This window comes from Protopterus annectens, chromosome 3.part0 (genome assembly GCF_019279795.1).
Source record: "Protopterus annectens isolate FY-2018-M chromosome 3.part0, PAN1.0, whole genome shotgun sequence".
NCBI classification, from domain to species: Eukaryota; Metazoa; Chordata; order Ceratodontiformes; family Protopteridae; genus Protopterus; species Protopterus annectens.
In genome coordinates this window covers 289,421,812-289,439,213 of record NC_056731.1, presented here as the reverse complement: position 1 = coordinate 289,439,213, position 17,402 = coordinate 289,421,812, and positions in this window count along the sequence as shown.

Here is a 17,402-nt window from a genome sequence, read left to right as displayed (position 1 = left end):
TCCACTAGCTTTCCTACAACAGCTGACCATTGTAGGTGGGATTGACAGGGACAGAGCTGAGATGTGATTGAAATCAGAGACAGTTGAGAGGCATGCCTGTAGGTGTAGGACAGCAGAGTATCAATGGCATGTCATTACCATAAATCTAAGACAGGCTTACTGCTGTAATCCCTATTCCCCCTACTTCCATCCTCCCATCTGCATTCTGTTATATGGATAAATCTATTACATACCTTGTGGAGTGCAGTCCTTCTTTGTTGAACTTTGCTTCCAGTAATCTTTTGATAATACACTCTCTGTGTGTGTTAAGTCTCATACAGACCTGTTCCCCATAACCAGTTGCTTGCCTTTGTAAGGTACTGTTCATTAGCAGGTAATTGCCTCTGCACCAATCTGTGGCTCAGAATTGCTAATTGCAGGCAAAACAGGTGTACTGCACTATCATTAACCAATTACATCCACCCCAGGGCAATATATAAGGCCTTCATGTAGACCTTGGCACCTATTTTAGTTTTTGAGATGGACATTACTGAGGTGTGGAGACTACAGCATTGCAGAAGGCAGGTACAAACACTGTCCACTGTAGAGATTTCAGAAACATGTCCACAGTTTTGTCACATATGTGTGGTCAGTGTCCTATAACATTGTGGCCATCTGGCAGTGCACTGGCAATCATTGTGAGCTGAGGACAGTAAGGGAAGAGACACGTGTGCATCACACTTCATACCTATCAGACTATGCATGCTACTGCAATAGCTGTCGTTGTATCAACTTACTATCTTTGTAGAGGCAAACTGTTACACATGTCCATATCTCTGGGCCTTTGCCCCCCCCATTAAGAATGGCTGTGTCCAGATCCAGTGTTTTTGGGGGTTGGAAAGTATGGTCGGTCTGTAGCAGCTACCTTTACATACAGTTGTGTATGCTACAGGTTGCAGTTGCTGCTGCAGCCTACAACACATAGGGGGAGAGTGAACACTTTGGTGGACAGCAAGCTGTACATGTAACTGTGTCAGACCTGTTGTTTTGGCAGAACCAGGGTAAGGGTATTCCATACAGTGCAATTGGGGCATGTGTTTAAAGTACATCTGTTATGGAACAGTGTGACTAACAGAGTAGTAGGTGACATATAGTTAGGCTATATGGATATGTGCATTGTGTGTCTGTCTGCAGGCCCTTGTCTTGCAAAACTGGGTAGCAGTTAATTAAGTAGCAGTAACTTGTGGGGAGTAAGATTGCATGACTCGGTCATTACTTGCTGTCTTCACAATAATGTAATTGATGTGCGACACAACACTGGATTCTTACCCAGGGCTGTGTGGGGCAAAATGTACTGCATGAAAGGCATTTAACAGACTGAGCTACTGAGTCACTGCAAATGCATGTGTATTTGCAAGATATATTTGCACATATACAGGATGTGAGAAACATTTCTATGTCCATGAGTATGTGTGTAGCTTTATATGGTTGTATTTCTGCAGTGGGGTCCCAGTTATACATGTACTTTGCCATTGGTGCCTTAGCAGGTGTCTTTCCACAAGTTGCTGATAAAAGGGCACATATACCTGCTATCACAGGCCTCACTTACATCCATTAGTATGTCTTTATTATTATTTATTATTGCACCAGCATCCAGGGTACACACCTATTTTTCACATTATTTTTTTTTATTTCAGTTACATGCATAATGACAGTAAGTAGCAAGCAGTATGTTTTCTGGAAACACCTACTTAGCCTAAAGCCTGTGTAGCATAGTGGGTTAATGCAGTGTTCTATAGTAGAGAGAGGCCTGGATTTGACACTTGGCAGAGCTGTATACTCTCTACACGTGAGTAACAATGTAATAGACACATATAGTCATTAAAGCTCATTTAAGCTACGCTGTGTGGCACACAAATCCACACTAACAAAGAAAAGAAAATGGGAGTGATAGGAAAGTGGTGAAATGGGTACAAGCAGGGGGAAAAACAATGTGAAAGGCAAGTAGGAGTGTGCAGGATGGATGTAGGAAAGAATCAGAGCTTTACATTTCTTGTACAGCAAGAGCTGTGCATTTTGGCAGATTTTTAGATGATTTTGGACTGTCAAACCACAGAGACAGGTGTGAGGACAGCATAAATGTGTTGGCAAGCTAATTGTACCAAATTAATTGTGTCCACTGGACATGTGTGCAAAATGGAGAGCTATGTATGGGTTTTTTTTTTTGTGGGACAGGTGCCCATTTTTTAAGGAGAAAGTGGAATGTTGGGGAAGGGACATAGGTACGTGTGGGGAGATAAGTTGGGTGGGAGAGGATGTGATAGCAGACAGATAAGACAGAATACAGGGGCAGTGTGTGACAAATGAGATGAGTAAACACCTTGGATGTGGAGGGTGTTGTGGAATCAGAATCGCATGTGCCTCCAGATGGCAGCAGCATGACTGACATCCCCATCCATGGGCAGTCAACACTGCTACTTCACTGCCCAGAAGATGGCTGTGCTGGAGGCTGGGTTACAGGGCCAGCCTGCCCCACCAGGTTGGCCAGTGGTGCTCTCAATCTGGCGCAGTTGACCTTCATGGGTCTGATGAACAATCATACCAAAATTACACATTTTATTTATTTCATTTTATTGTATTATTATATTTATTTCCTTTACATTATGCTATATTTTCACATTCTTGCTAATTATTTTAACAGTCTTTGAGATCTAAACACACAATTATTGACACTGCAGGTTGGACTTTGGATTCACCGAGTCACAGCAGCTTTTTGGCTCAAATAACAGCTGCTATTTCAGTTATTGTCACTTGCAATACCTAACTAGTCCTACAAGTCCCCAACTATCCAAAAGGCATTGCAGGTTGGACTTTGGATTCACCACATCTTTTCGGTTCAAATAACAGCTGCTATTTCAGTTAATGTCACTGGCAATACCTAACTAATCCTACAAGAATCTGGACTATCTGAAAAACATTGCAGGTGGGACTTTGGATTCACCGCGGCTTTTCAGCAATAAGAACAGCTGCTATTTCAGTTAATGTATGTTTTGAGATAATTATTCTATAATTAACTGTAAACTGTGTGCCCACAAAACATCTGCAGCACATCACCGAAATGCCTCTAGTCTTTCCATCCCTCCATTTTTAGTTATCTGCTATTCTCGCTCTGTATCTTCCTGCAACTTCCTTCCTAAACCACTGTCCCATACAAGCAATAGTTCCCTCAGATAGCTGTCCAATAAGTGGTATTTTTTTCTTATATCTCAGTCTCCCATTCAGTAAGCATCTGTGGCATTTTCTCTACTTTATATAGAAAAGCTTATTCACTCACAATCTTACCACTTTTATTTCTTCAAACTCAGATCTTCACAGGTTGGATTACTGATTGTATTTTTGGCGACAAACTGACTCCTTGGTGCAACCTGGTCTGTTCATCCTCACTTTGCTCAGGCTCACTCCAGTCCTCTACCCTACCCCCATTCCCACCTACTCTCACTTCAATTACTTTTATAGCTAGCCAAACTCCTCCTCCTACTCAACTCATCCAATCCATTTCCCCATCCACCCAACTCCTACCACTACCTCTTTCCATCCATCTGTACTAGATCTATCTACCCCACTCCTTAGCTTCACACCCAATTACATTTGTTCCATCTATTCCACCCCTTATATTATACCTCATCATCATGATCTTCCTGTTTATCTTCCTATCCACCATTACTACTACTTCATACTTCTGTCTGACCCAGACTCAATCAATCTAATCCTACTACCAACAAACCCTATATCAATATCTACTATCCAACCACTTTTACCTTTGTGAAATACTGTGTTCATCCTTGGTACTCTACTACAACACCATTTACTTCCAAAATTTCCTTCATATACATCCTTACATCACTGTCATTCCTCCTACAACATCTTCCTTATACACATAAGTTATCTTACTGCAATGCCTTTCTTCTTCAATGCTATTCTATTCACTTTCTCTCTATCCCTCTATCTCCTAATACAGCTAACATCACATCAACCATTATATATACCCTACAAATATACATCCACTTCAACCACACTAACACAATCTCTCCTCAATTACTCTGCATTAGCCTGCAGTATGTATGCAACAGACTTAATCTTACTAACCAAACTGAAAATCTTCCCTCTTCAAACTAAACAAAGTAGTAATCTGACTCTATACTGCCACCACAAAACCAAAAAAAAAATGTACATGTCTTTCACCCTATTTACTGCAACTAAATTCAATGTGGAGACATACATCCAAATCCTGGTCTCTCCACCACTACATACAACTACCCTAATCCCTTAAGATCCTTAAACCTCACAACCCTTAATCTTCAAAGCATAAGAAATAAAATCCCACATCTACAAGCCTGGTTAACACACTATAAACCTGACTTCATTGCTGCTACTGAAACCTGGCTAAAACTATATATTAAAGATGCTGAATTCCTACCCCATAGCCATGTTTGCCTTAAAACAGACAGGCTACAGAAAAAAGGAGGCAGTGTCTTCTTTATATACCCAGACACCTTCACTGTAGTTCCATATACAAAACCTGTCCCACAGTTCTCCACAGTTGAGATACTAGTAGCCTTCCTTAAACTGAACAGTCATAAAAGCCTCTGTATCATGGTCCTATACATTCCCCCAAGCAACAACATTCCAATACTTGAAGATAGTCTAGCCTGGACAACTAACAATATTAAAAATGAAACTATTATCTTAAGAGATGTGAACATTAACTGACTTGATATCTCTAATCAGCACCCTTCCACCAACATCAACCTTTATAACAACAGCCAGCTAATCACTGATATAACTAGACCCAACAATAAACACAACACAGGCTCAATCCTGGACTGGATCCTGGTTTTTGAATCTAGAAACACCTCCTCCTCCTCTGGTATACTACCAAATAGCATTAGTGAGCATTCACCAGCCATTATAGTATGTAAATCTACCTCAGTACCAAATAAACACCAATTTATGCAAACCAGAGAGCTTTCTCATTTCTGCCCTATCACCTTTAATGAAATCTTGGAAAGTTTCAACTGGGCAGCATTAAAAACTCTCCCTCTCAAGGATGCTGTTGAATCCTTCAATTCAACAATTCTTGGGATTTTAGATAGTTTAGCCCCTCTCCATCAAAAAAGAGTAAAGGCTAAGCATACCAGCTGGCTTACTAAACCCACAAAGGAAACCATGACAGAAAGGGACAAAGCCTGGAAAGCTTGGTTAAAAAAATAAAAATCCTTCAGACCTTATTCTTTATAAACAGTTATGCAATCAGGTAAAATGACTAACCATTAACAGTAAAAAAGAACACTTCCAAATTCTTCAAGACCAACATAAACTAAACCCTAAGAAATTTTGGGGACCAATTAATTCTCTACTTCATCCAGGTTCAAATAACAATCCTTGCTTCAATCCCGACAAAACACCCACTGAAACAGCCTCATTCTTTAACTTAAACTCACCACCATCTTTTCACAAATAAAACTCACTACAGCCAAACTTTCCTCATTACACTTCTCAACTTCCTCCCTACCTATTTTTTCCTCTCACCTATACCTACCTCCATTATAAAAAAAACTCCTTCTTAAACTCAAACCTTGTACTAACACACCAGGCAACCTACTGGCAGAATTTCTAAAACATTCTGCAAGCTCCACTGACTACACTATCCACATACTCCTTAATGGATCAAGTCAGGAGTCCCCTGTAGCACATATCTGGAAAAAAGCATATGTCCTTCCACTTCGTAAAGGTGGCAACAACTCTGACCATTCGCTATTCTCTCCCATCTCCAAAATATTAGAAAAATGTGTTCATAATCAGCTTCTTAATAATCTGATTACAAACCAAATCCGTTCTTCCACTCAGCATGGTTAGCTCATAGTACTAGCACAGCTCTCATCTCCTTTGTGGACACAGTAAATAGGGCCTATGATGTTGGTTACTTTGTCTCCTCACTCTTTATTGACCTCTCAAAAGCCTTCAGTACAGTATCCCATCCCCTTCTTCTCTCCAAACTCTCCAACTTGGGTATCTCTGTCCCAGCCCTAAACTGATTCTCAAACTATCTCTCCAACAGGCAACAATCCATCAAATGTCACCACTCCTTCTCACCATTCCTAAACACTACCACATGTGTACCCCAAGGATTCATCTTGGTCCCCCTCCTATTTTAGCATTATCATTAATAACTTCCATTCCACTCTTACTCAAGGCACTGTCATCCAATATGCAGATGATTCTATAATAATCTGCACTGCCAAATCCACATCTGAGCTACAGCTCTATGCCCAAAATGCATTTATGTCAACTGAAACCTGGATGTCCAATAAACACCTTGCTTTAAACCCCAATAAAACTAAACATCTAATATTCAACCCCCAAAAATCACCCCTTACCAAGAATGAACTCTCAGTCCACTCCCAAAACAACACTATATGGTCATAGATTAGTACTAAGCTAATTACCCATGTGGGCCATTTTAAGCCTAGCCATATACCCCATGCAAGAATCAAACCCTGTACCTTGTGTCTGTAAGGTAAATACCTTAACCATTATGCAGCCTCCCACCCTCATTGAAGCTGTTCCTAATACCAAACTGCTAGAAGTCATTATAGATGAAAACTTAACATCTGACCTTCATATCCACAGTAACATTATAAAAGCACATCAAAAATGGGTATTCTCTATAGACACAGCTACTTCTTTAATTTTACTGCTAAAAAGGCTCTAGCCTCATCCTTCCTGTTACCATCTTTTTTATATGGTGCCCTAATACTTACCAATATTCAGTCCTCCATGAAAACCAAACTAGATTCATGCTACAATAAGGTTGCTAAATTTTCTACCCACCACTGTGCATCACTTCATCAACTAGACTGTCTCGAACTCCCGCACTATCTCACTTACCTACAACTAACTACACATAAATTTATATATGTCTTCAGTCTGCCCTTCTCTGTCTTCCTTACTGACCATGCATCACCCAAATATACCTCTTAGATCAGAAAACAAACTGCTGCTCAGAGTAGAAAAGCCAAATTTCTCAGCTGAGCAAATGCTCTATTCTTTTTTTGTCTCAAAACTTTGGAACTCCTTCGCACCTTTAATCAGAATCACCATCAATCCTGCTCTCTTTAAGAAATCCCTCAGGTAACACCTCTTCTCTCACTGGCTATGTACATGTCCCAATACAACACTCTCCAACACCTGATTTCCTTCCACTATAACCCCTGACCTTACTTCATCTCTGTACTTCTATTCTTTTCCATTTCTCCATTACTGACTGCTTATGCACTTCTCTGTCCTGCTTAATTCCACTGCTCATCTCTATATATATCTATCAGTTAATTATCTTATAAATGACACTCTAGTCATGTGATCCTATTAGCTGTATTAATTTGTAATATTTAATGCATATAGGCACTGTGTATGTAAATAATCTGTATTCTTGTGCCCAGACTTTTCCTACCATCTTGACTGTTTGTACTATGTACTGGGTAGTAATTAATGTTTGTTCCCTTTAACCTATATAACTATTTCCAATGCAAATATGGTCTGCAAATCTGCACTTTTGTGCTAATACTATTTTAAACATTATGACTGTACTTACTCTGTACTGTGTGTTCTTTATGTATGCACTGTTTTATCTATGTGGAGCTTTTCTCCCCGGGCCTCTACTGAAAATGGGCTCACCTAGGACTAGTGGACTATCCCGGTAAACAAATGCAATAAATAAATAAATAAATAAATAAATAAATAAATAACTCATAATATGGACTACCTCACTCATTTACCTGTAGTTCCTGTGGAGAGAGAATATGTAAATGCTACGTGGCTGATACAGTAATATTTAGTGCTACATAGCAGTGGATTTGAACCTTAGCCTGTGTGTGCAAAATGTACTAAAGACAGAGCATTTAACAAACACAGCTACTGAGTCACTGCTGATTACTGACTGCTATTTGCTTACAGCTCACTTGGAACCAATATATGACCTGATAGTAGTACTACAGTTTTATACTAGACTTCAGTGACAGTAGAATGCACATGCATGAAATACAAGCATGACAGAGAGAGTAGGCAATCTATACATTAGTATATAGAATGCAGATGTACACAATATATTGTTATTGGTTTGAAATATCTGTGAAGTCAACAAACAATATCAGATCATGGAGTGGGCTACCTCATCCATATACCTTGCTTACCTGCTGTTTGTGGATGACAGAGCATTATGTGAACAATATTGGCATAGAAACATCCTTGACTGGTACTGTATGTGTTCATCAGGAAATTTGGCAGCTATTATATTTGCATTCTACAGCTCTTACAGTGTTATATTTGACTGCAGCACCTTACCTTACAGCTTGAATGCATTCAGTTGTACTGCAATGGTTAAAACAAGACATTAAGTTGTACTGCAGTGGTTAAAGCAAGACAATCCTGATGTACACAATTTACCTTGGTGTTATTGGTATTGGTTCATGTGTTATTGCAGAACAGTTGGCATTATTCATTTCTTGAAAAACAGCTCCAATTCCACACTTATTGCACTACAGACTTTATTGTATATACTTTAATTCAGTTTCTGGTACTGTTTTGAGTTTTTATTGGACAACAGTTGCCATTATTTAGGTCTAGCAACACAGCTCTACTTCCACAATTATTGCACTATAGACTTTATTGTATATACTTTAATGCAGGTAATGGTATTGTTTCTTGTTTTTTATTGCACTACAGTTGGCATTATTCATTTATTGCAGTACAGCTCTAAATCCACATTTATTGCAATACAAACTTTACTATATATATACTTTATTGCAGTCACTGCTTTATTCTTTCTTGCTTATTTCACTACAGTTAGCATAGTACATCCATACTCATCACATTCATGGCGAAACCTGGCCAAGTGCCCAGCATGCACCTCGATGTTGTGAGCCCTCTCCTCTGCAGCTGTTGGGAGAGAAGCCCATCATTATGCATACCAGTTTAGCAGACATTCAGACTAGATACTGGTGAAACAGAGGTAAAACTACTTACATACTTGTGAGGCATTCCCTGCCCTAGCATTTTGGACCCAGGTGTCCAAGAGATCCCACTTTCATCTCTTGAGGTTATCATGGTGGTGATGACACTGCTCAACTGTGCAGGGGGATACCAGTAGCACTGGTGAGTTCCCTTGCCAGCTGGTCCCAGGCCTCCAACTTGCATTTTGAGCTCTGGAAACTTCCCTGGAGCAGCTGGTCTTCATGTTTTTTTTTTTTTTACTAGGAGTCCAGCTTTGACCCTGGACTCCAGAATGCCACAATGCTGCACCCAAAAGTGTGAACCTTCACCAATGCCTGCTATAGTATCCTTCAGAGACAGAACTCCAATGGATTATGCTGTATTTCCACCTATTAGGCTTAATATAGCCTGTTTCCCACCCTTACACTGCACTGGGCAACATTTAAAAATGTAGAGCATCACTTATCAGCATGTAAACCAGCACATGTGAGCAATGCAGTGCAAAAACTTGAAGACCCGTATCCTTAGCAGTGCACAAACCAGCCAAACAGAGTCAAACAGTGCATAAACATTTTCAGCTGTTATTGTGTTTATGTGGTGCATACCAGGTCTTAGTATGTCTTAGCAGAGTTTAGTGGAGTGCAGCAGACCAGATTTTAAAAATAATTGGCATGATTTGTATTTCAAAAATAAATGCTTATTTTTCCTTCCATGTATTCAAACCCTGCACCTACTACTGATAAGGCTGTACCTCTGGCCATCTAGCTACAAGGATATGTGGAGTTCTGCTATACCTTTACATATTCCTCTAAGCTACCTATAAGCACTGCTGAGTACAGTGCTGTGCAAACCCACTCAGCTACGCTTAAACATGAAACTTTAAATAAATAATTAAATAATCTGGTTTCTATTTTTTAGATGTCTGGCAGGTGTCTCAGTGCCTCTTAGCATTGCTGAACTCCACGCTGTGCAAACATGCTTTTAAAAAAAACACATAGCACAATAGAATAACACTCACGTAATACAACTGGACAGTGCAGGGAGTGTCTTACTCATCTGCGGACATAGTTTTCACTACACTCCCTACACTGATTCAATAACCGTGTTCCACTGCTCTCTCTCGGCAATGCACCATGATTAATTTGCATGGCGTGCTGCCAAGGGGGCACCGTGTACATGGACATGGTAACATTCTGTGAAGGCTGTACACTGTACCTACACTGATTTTATTAAATCCTAGCGATAACTGCATTATTTGCTACCATAGACAATGTATAATTTTGCCACTGTATCCAGGTGAGTCTACTTCATAACACTGAAATTTCATAACATTCAATTTCATAACATTAAGACCATAACATTGAAAATTCAAAACACTGAAAACTCAAAACACTGAAAACTCATAACACTGAAGGTGTGCTTCATAACATTGAAAACTACATTGCACAAGTAAATAATATAACCTCCACCTACAACACCTAACTAACAAACACACTTTCTACTATGTTTCTGCAGGGGAGTAAGCCCCCCTGCACCCCCCATTTGGGGGGCTCTGCCCCCACACCCCCTGTAAATTAAATATACCATCTCCAAGATTGCACTATAGTGGAAAAAAGTTAATTTCCTACAGTGAGCTTAGGAAATTAACTTTTTTCCACTGTAGTGCAATCTTGGAGTTGGCATAGTTAATTTACAGGGGTGCCCTCACACAAGGGGTGTAGGGGGGCCTGCTCCCTTGCAGAAATGCAGTAGAAAGTGTGTTTAGTAGTTAGGTGTTGTTATGGGTGGAGAGGATGTTATTTACATATGCATTGTAGTTTTCAATGTTATGAAGCACACTTTCAATGTTTTGGGATTTAGATGTTTTGGTCTCAATGTTATGAAATTCAACATTATGAAACTTTCAATGTTATGAAGTAGACCCATCTAGATATATCTTCTATTTTTCAGTATTTTTATTTTTTAAAATACTTGCAAGCGAAAAGCACCCCTAAAAACTGCTGCATGTTCTCTAATCAGTGATCTCTATTAAATGATGAGAAATTGCTGAAGTGCACAGAATGACTGGTCTGAACAACCATTGTCACACCAGTGCTTATGTCACATTGTATCAGGTCATGGAATGGATAGTCATGGGCTGTTACTTTGTGATACACTGGGAAGTCAGAAGGCATTTTAATGAGAAGCTTTTACTTTGAAGAATCTGCCATCTTTTATCTGATAGTGTATCTGCTTTACTTGACTTACTTCCCATGCTGTTTACAGTGAGCACCTGCTTTGTAAACACCCAATTTCTATATTTGACTCAGAAGTGTCTAGATACATTTACAAGCTCTTATATAGGAAAGTTTATGCTAGTCTAGCATTATTTCTGATTAGACTAGGTAACACTGAAATAAGTTAATGATTGTAGAAATGCTAGTTAATGTTCAATGAATGTCTTCATTGTCTAAAATATACAAACCAGCACCCATGTGCAATTTAAATTCAAAATTATATGCATCAGTAAGTCTTCATAATTTATAAAAAACAAACCACCAGTCTGACTGAACAATGAAGGAAACCACCAGCAGTAGCGAAAAACACAGTTTAATATCGCTTTCGTCTCAAAAGACTTCTTCAGAATGAAATAAAATGCACACAGCAGCATCCCCTTATATAGCAAATCAAAATAATTACCTAATAAAACAATCAATTACTTAAAGTGCACTAACAAAAGGAATACAGTAATTTAAAGGCACACATCTAATAATATAACATAGACAGTTCATTTTAAAAATCTTCAGTCTTCTATTCTTTAGAAAACATTTAATATTCACCGAGTCATCAATACCAGTTTTTTTGTCAGCCCCTAACCTGAGCTGCCACATAGTTTCTTTGTTTATGTTGGTCCTTATATGACCCACCCCCCTTATATTTCTAACTACATGTTCCAAGACAGCAAACAGAAACTTTTTAAAAACCACTACAAGTAATGGAATGTTTAAATAGAGCATTGTTGATGTTCTTAGTTTTAATACAATAGTAGTGCTCTTTAATTCTTTTACTAAGTGGTCATGTGGACATACTTACATAAAATTCATTGCACAGAGAACAAACAGCAAGATAGACTATGCCACTAGTATTGCAATTGTATACAACATCAATGGAAAGTGTCCTGTTCAAACAGGGTAAATCAATATAGGGTCCCTCTAAAATAAAATGACAAAAACCAAATTTATACATCTCCTTACAGCGTCTGCTGTTATCAGGGGTACTTTTATATATGGAGTCAAATTGTAAACATTTTTTTAAACAATCAGTTTTTGATATACAAAATTAGGTCTATCACCTACAACTTGTATTCATTTGCTATTTCCACATAAGATGTTCCAGCTTCTAATAATAATAGGCCTGATGTTAAATGCATCAACAGACATATCCAAAATACAAGAAGCACCAAAAGTATTTGTGTTAGTGTTGTTAGAACTGAAATTATTAACACCTGTGACTCTATGTGGCTTATTTGTAATAGTAGTAAAACCATTTTTCAAAATCGGTGGAAAATCAGTAGCCCTTCTTGTTCTAATTTCATTAGCTAGTTTGCCAAGTGAATCTGAGGGGTAACCTCTAACTAAAAACATATTATGTATAAAGCTGACTTATGATTCAAAATCAGCTTCTTCAGAAATCATTTGTGAAGCACGAATAAACTGACCCTTCAGTATATTATTTTTCATAAAAACAGGATGGTTGCTCAGATAATGCAAAATACTGTTAACAAAAGTCTCCTTCCTATGTATTCCACTTGTGAAACAATTATTAGAAGTATCCCAAGTCAGGGTAACATCCAAAAAATGCATTGATAGCCCAGCATTCCCTAATACAAATTAAAAAAAAATCACTGGAATTATTAATGCTATCACAGAAAGAATGAACCTGGTCTATGCCACCTTCCAGGATAAAAAAACAAATCATCCACAAATCTGCCATACAAAACTACATGATATTGTTCCATAATAGGTTTGGGAACACTATGCTCCCACCACTCAAGAACTAGACTGGCATAATATTTGTTTTATGTACCTTAATAGAACTACTGCTTAATAACAATTATTTTCTATTTAACAAGAAAATTTATAAGCAGCTAAGAGGGGTAGCTATGGGGTCCGCTGCAGCCTTCAGAAAAATGTTGAGATACGTACAATCACCAATATTATATGAGTGTGACCAATGTATATATGTGCTAGTACATTATGTACATACATATATATCCATATACACACATATGCACACACACACACACACACACACACACACACACACATATATATATATATATATATATATATATATATATATATATATACAGCAAGAAAAAATTCAGGGGTTTAAGAGGGTAGGCAGTTGATGAAGGATGAGGGGGTTGCTTACAATGACTCCAAGCAGAGAAAAAATACAACCTGGCTTGTGCATTCATCAAAGCGATAACGACTTGTACTTATGCGAATAACAGTGACAGCAGCTGACTGTTCCCAGAAAAGTGATAATGACTAACTGCTATATTGTAACTGCACATATTGCTAATGTGATAATGACTTTCCTTTCATTACTGCAAAGGTATGCATGCTGAGACACAGGTGATAATTGCTGCACATAACCTGTTGAGTAGGCATTCATTATATTACCTTGTGCAGCTGTTATGTAACAGACTCATTATCATCGGTACAGAGAAGACCTGAGTCATTCAGTCAAATAGTATAACACTTAGATATTACCGAGCCCTTCCTTCCACCTAAATACCACACATGACTGACAAAGCAAGGAGAAATGCACAAAAAATATGGTAGCTCCATGCTGTCAGTAGTCACCTAGTGATAACCTTTATCTCACTCAGGCAGTATAATCGCAAATAGAACAATAGAAGCAGAAGTGATGTAACCCAATGTAATTTGCAGACTGACTTTCTATATGTCCCCAGTAACCCCTCCAGTTGTTTGCATTCTGTATGCACAGGCACCAAAATGACACAAATTGGCCCAGCACTTCCCTAATACACAGTGAATTATTTCCCCAAACAACATCCTCATAATTATGTCCAGGTATACATGCACCCAAAATTAAACGTTTCCACAAACAATCCTTCAGTAACATTTCTTAGTATGTGCAACCACCAGCATGGACACTTCATCCAAGCAACCCCTTCAGTAGAATGTTGAGGTATGCACAATGTCCAAAATTAAACGCTTCTCCAAACGAAACATCTGTAAGATTTGCTAGTATTAAACCAACAAAATGAAGCATTCACCCACGCAGCGAGCCCTTCAATATAATGTATATACAGTCAATATAATATATGCACAGGCACCAGAATGAAAGATTTTCCCGAAACAACCATTCAGTAACATTTCCTGGTATGTACAAGCACCAAAATGAAAAATTCAGAAATGAACACCGAATGTGCAGGTGGGAAATTGCATCACATTATCTGTTGAGTCGGCATGCATCATATTCCTTGTACAGGTGTAATATAAGACAGAGTCATTACCATCTGTTAAGACAAAGACCAGAATAAGTCAAAGAAGTACAGCAGTTATATATTACTGAGCATTGGACATACCATGGAACACAGTAAAGACAGTCAAACAGTGGAGAAGCTATGGGACAACAGTGATGTTGCAATGAACTGGATGTCCCTCCAAAATTGATGAAAAGACAAGACAAACACTGGTCATGGAGGCTGCCAAGAGACCTACAACAACATTGAAGGAGCTGCAGGAATTTCTGGCAAGAACTGGTTGTGTACTACATGTGACACCAATCTCCCACATACTCCATGTGTCTGGACTAGGGAGTAGGGTTGCAAGACAGAAGCCTTTTCTTACACAGAAAAACATTCCAGACCTAAATCCAATAGAAAATCTGAGTGGTGACCTGAAGAGGGCTGTGCACAAGAAGGACATTTGGTTTTCCATGGTTTCACTTGAAACAGCCGACAGAGGTGAGCAAGTGGCCTATGGAAATAATCAGCTTTAGATAGTCAGGAACACAACAGTATGTACAACTGATCTAAGGGTTTGCAGCACATTCAAACTTGAACCTCTGTCTCAACCAATACAATTCCAAAAATAAGACAAAAAACAGAATGCAGTGACAGACATTTCATACTGCCATACAAAGTTATATAATAAAATCACAGTATTCTTCCCTTATAAGGTTCATTATTGAGTACAATGCCCCTTTCAGCATGTACCTCACCCATGAATTATGATCGGATTGCTACTCATAACCCTTCAGTAACATCCGCTAGTTTGTGCAACCACAAAATAAAGCATTCCCCCAAGCAACCTGTTCAATAAAATGATTTACGTACAACTGCCAGAATGAAATATTACATAAGATGACCCTTCGGTGACATTTACTGGTATGTACATGCACCAAATGAAACAGTCACCCAAGCAATCCCTTTTTTTTTCAGCTACACATGGTACAAAATGATTACAAAGTAAAAAAAATAAATAAAAAGACAGTGAAAGAATGCATGCTGCAGTTAAAATATTGCAGTACAGTCCTTCAGTCAGCATCTATGTGTGGGTAGGGTAGCTCAAAATAGTACTAAAACTGAAAAAAGTAACAGGTGACACAGGGAAGTGTTAAAATTTGCAGTTACCTAAAGTCTGTGAAGTCTAGAAGATCATCATATGAGGAAATCTACGTTTTGACATTTAAATCTACAAGCAAAGTAACACAGTATGGCCATCAGAATATGAAAGGCAAGAAACTAAAAAAAAAATTGCTATTACGGTAAAATATACACTAGCTACTGTCTCCAGTAAGCGAAAGACCAAAGTTCTTGTAAGCGAGTGAAGTACTGACAAAACGGTCAGCTTTTTAGAAACAGAGTGTTCCAAAAATAAAGTTCAGTGATCTATCATACCGACATGCACCCTTGCAAAGATATTTACCAAATTATGAAAAAAATCATAATTTCCATAACCTAAGTCCTAAATAAACTCTGATATACATACAAGCGTACAACATGCAACCACGGTTCTTTTACCATGTTGGAACTATTTATACTGTCTTTAAAATGAGGTATTACTTAGCACATTTACATGCTCCCTTGCAAAGTTATTTAGCAAAATATGAAAACAATTCTTAATTTACATAACATAAGCCCTAAACTGTGATATATGTACATGTGTACAGCGCAAGGCCACATTTCTTTTACCATGTTGTAAGGACTAATACTGTCTTAAAAATGAGGTATTACTTAGCACGTTGACATATTTCCTTAGCTAAGTAATGAAGTAAAATATGAACAATATCATAATTTTCATAACCTTAGTCCTAAAAAGTACTTTCCCATTTTGTAAGTACTAATACTGTTTTCAAAATGCGGTCTTAGTCAGCATGTTGATATGTTCCCTAGCAAAATGATTTACCAAAAAATGAAAATTATAATTTTCATGGCCTAAGTCATAAACAAATCTACACATGACAGGCAAATCCATGAATATTGTCTAAAATATATGGTTGTTCCGTGCCATAATTAGTGTACAAGTAATAACATTTATCTCACTGACCATCCCGCTGATTACAATCAGGCACACAAATAAGTCAGAAATATCTAAACTGTTTTGTTGATCCATGTAAGAATTAGTCCAAAATAAAACTAACTTTTATCTCACTGAACCATCCATCTGATTAGAATTAGATGCGTAAGTGACAAAGGCAGAAATAATGTCTCAAATATTTGGTTGATCAATGCCACAATTAGTGTAAAATCAGTAATAACATACTGATGTCAATGGCTTCACTTTGACCCAGGGAACCCAGGTTCCATGAGTACCCAGGGCATCTCCTGGAGCTGGCTTAGAGAAGACAAGTGTGCCTATTCTGGAAAGGAGGGCTGATTCAGGTAGCATAGTGTCATGACACTTGCAAATGCACAATTGCCTTTATTCATTATCTATCTATCTATATCTCTATTTCCCCTAATGATCTCTTCTGCAGACTGTTCATGTATGCAAAAGCACTCCCCTGAGCACCAAATGAAACATTTCTCCCAACAATCCCTTCTGCGCTCTATGTATGCACAAGCACTCCTCTGACCACCAAATAAAATATTTCCCCCAACAATGCCTTCTGCAATCTGTTCTGTTCTGGACAGAAGTTTTAGGTTTCATTCTCTTTCCAGTGGGCATTTAAATCATTCCATAAACAGTTTATTACATTTGTGCTAGTATGTTTTAATAAAAGGCCTGACATATTGATGATTTGATCTAGAAATTAAATAAAGAAGAGACTTAGCAAATTTTGGTATGGTCATATTTTAAAGGTGGGTGTTCATGTACAAAATAACAGACCATTTCAGGTTTCACTCCACATGTTGT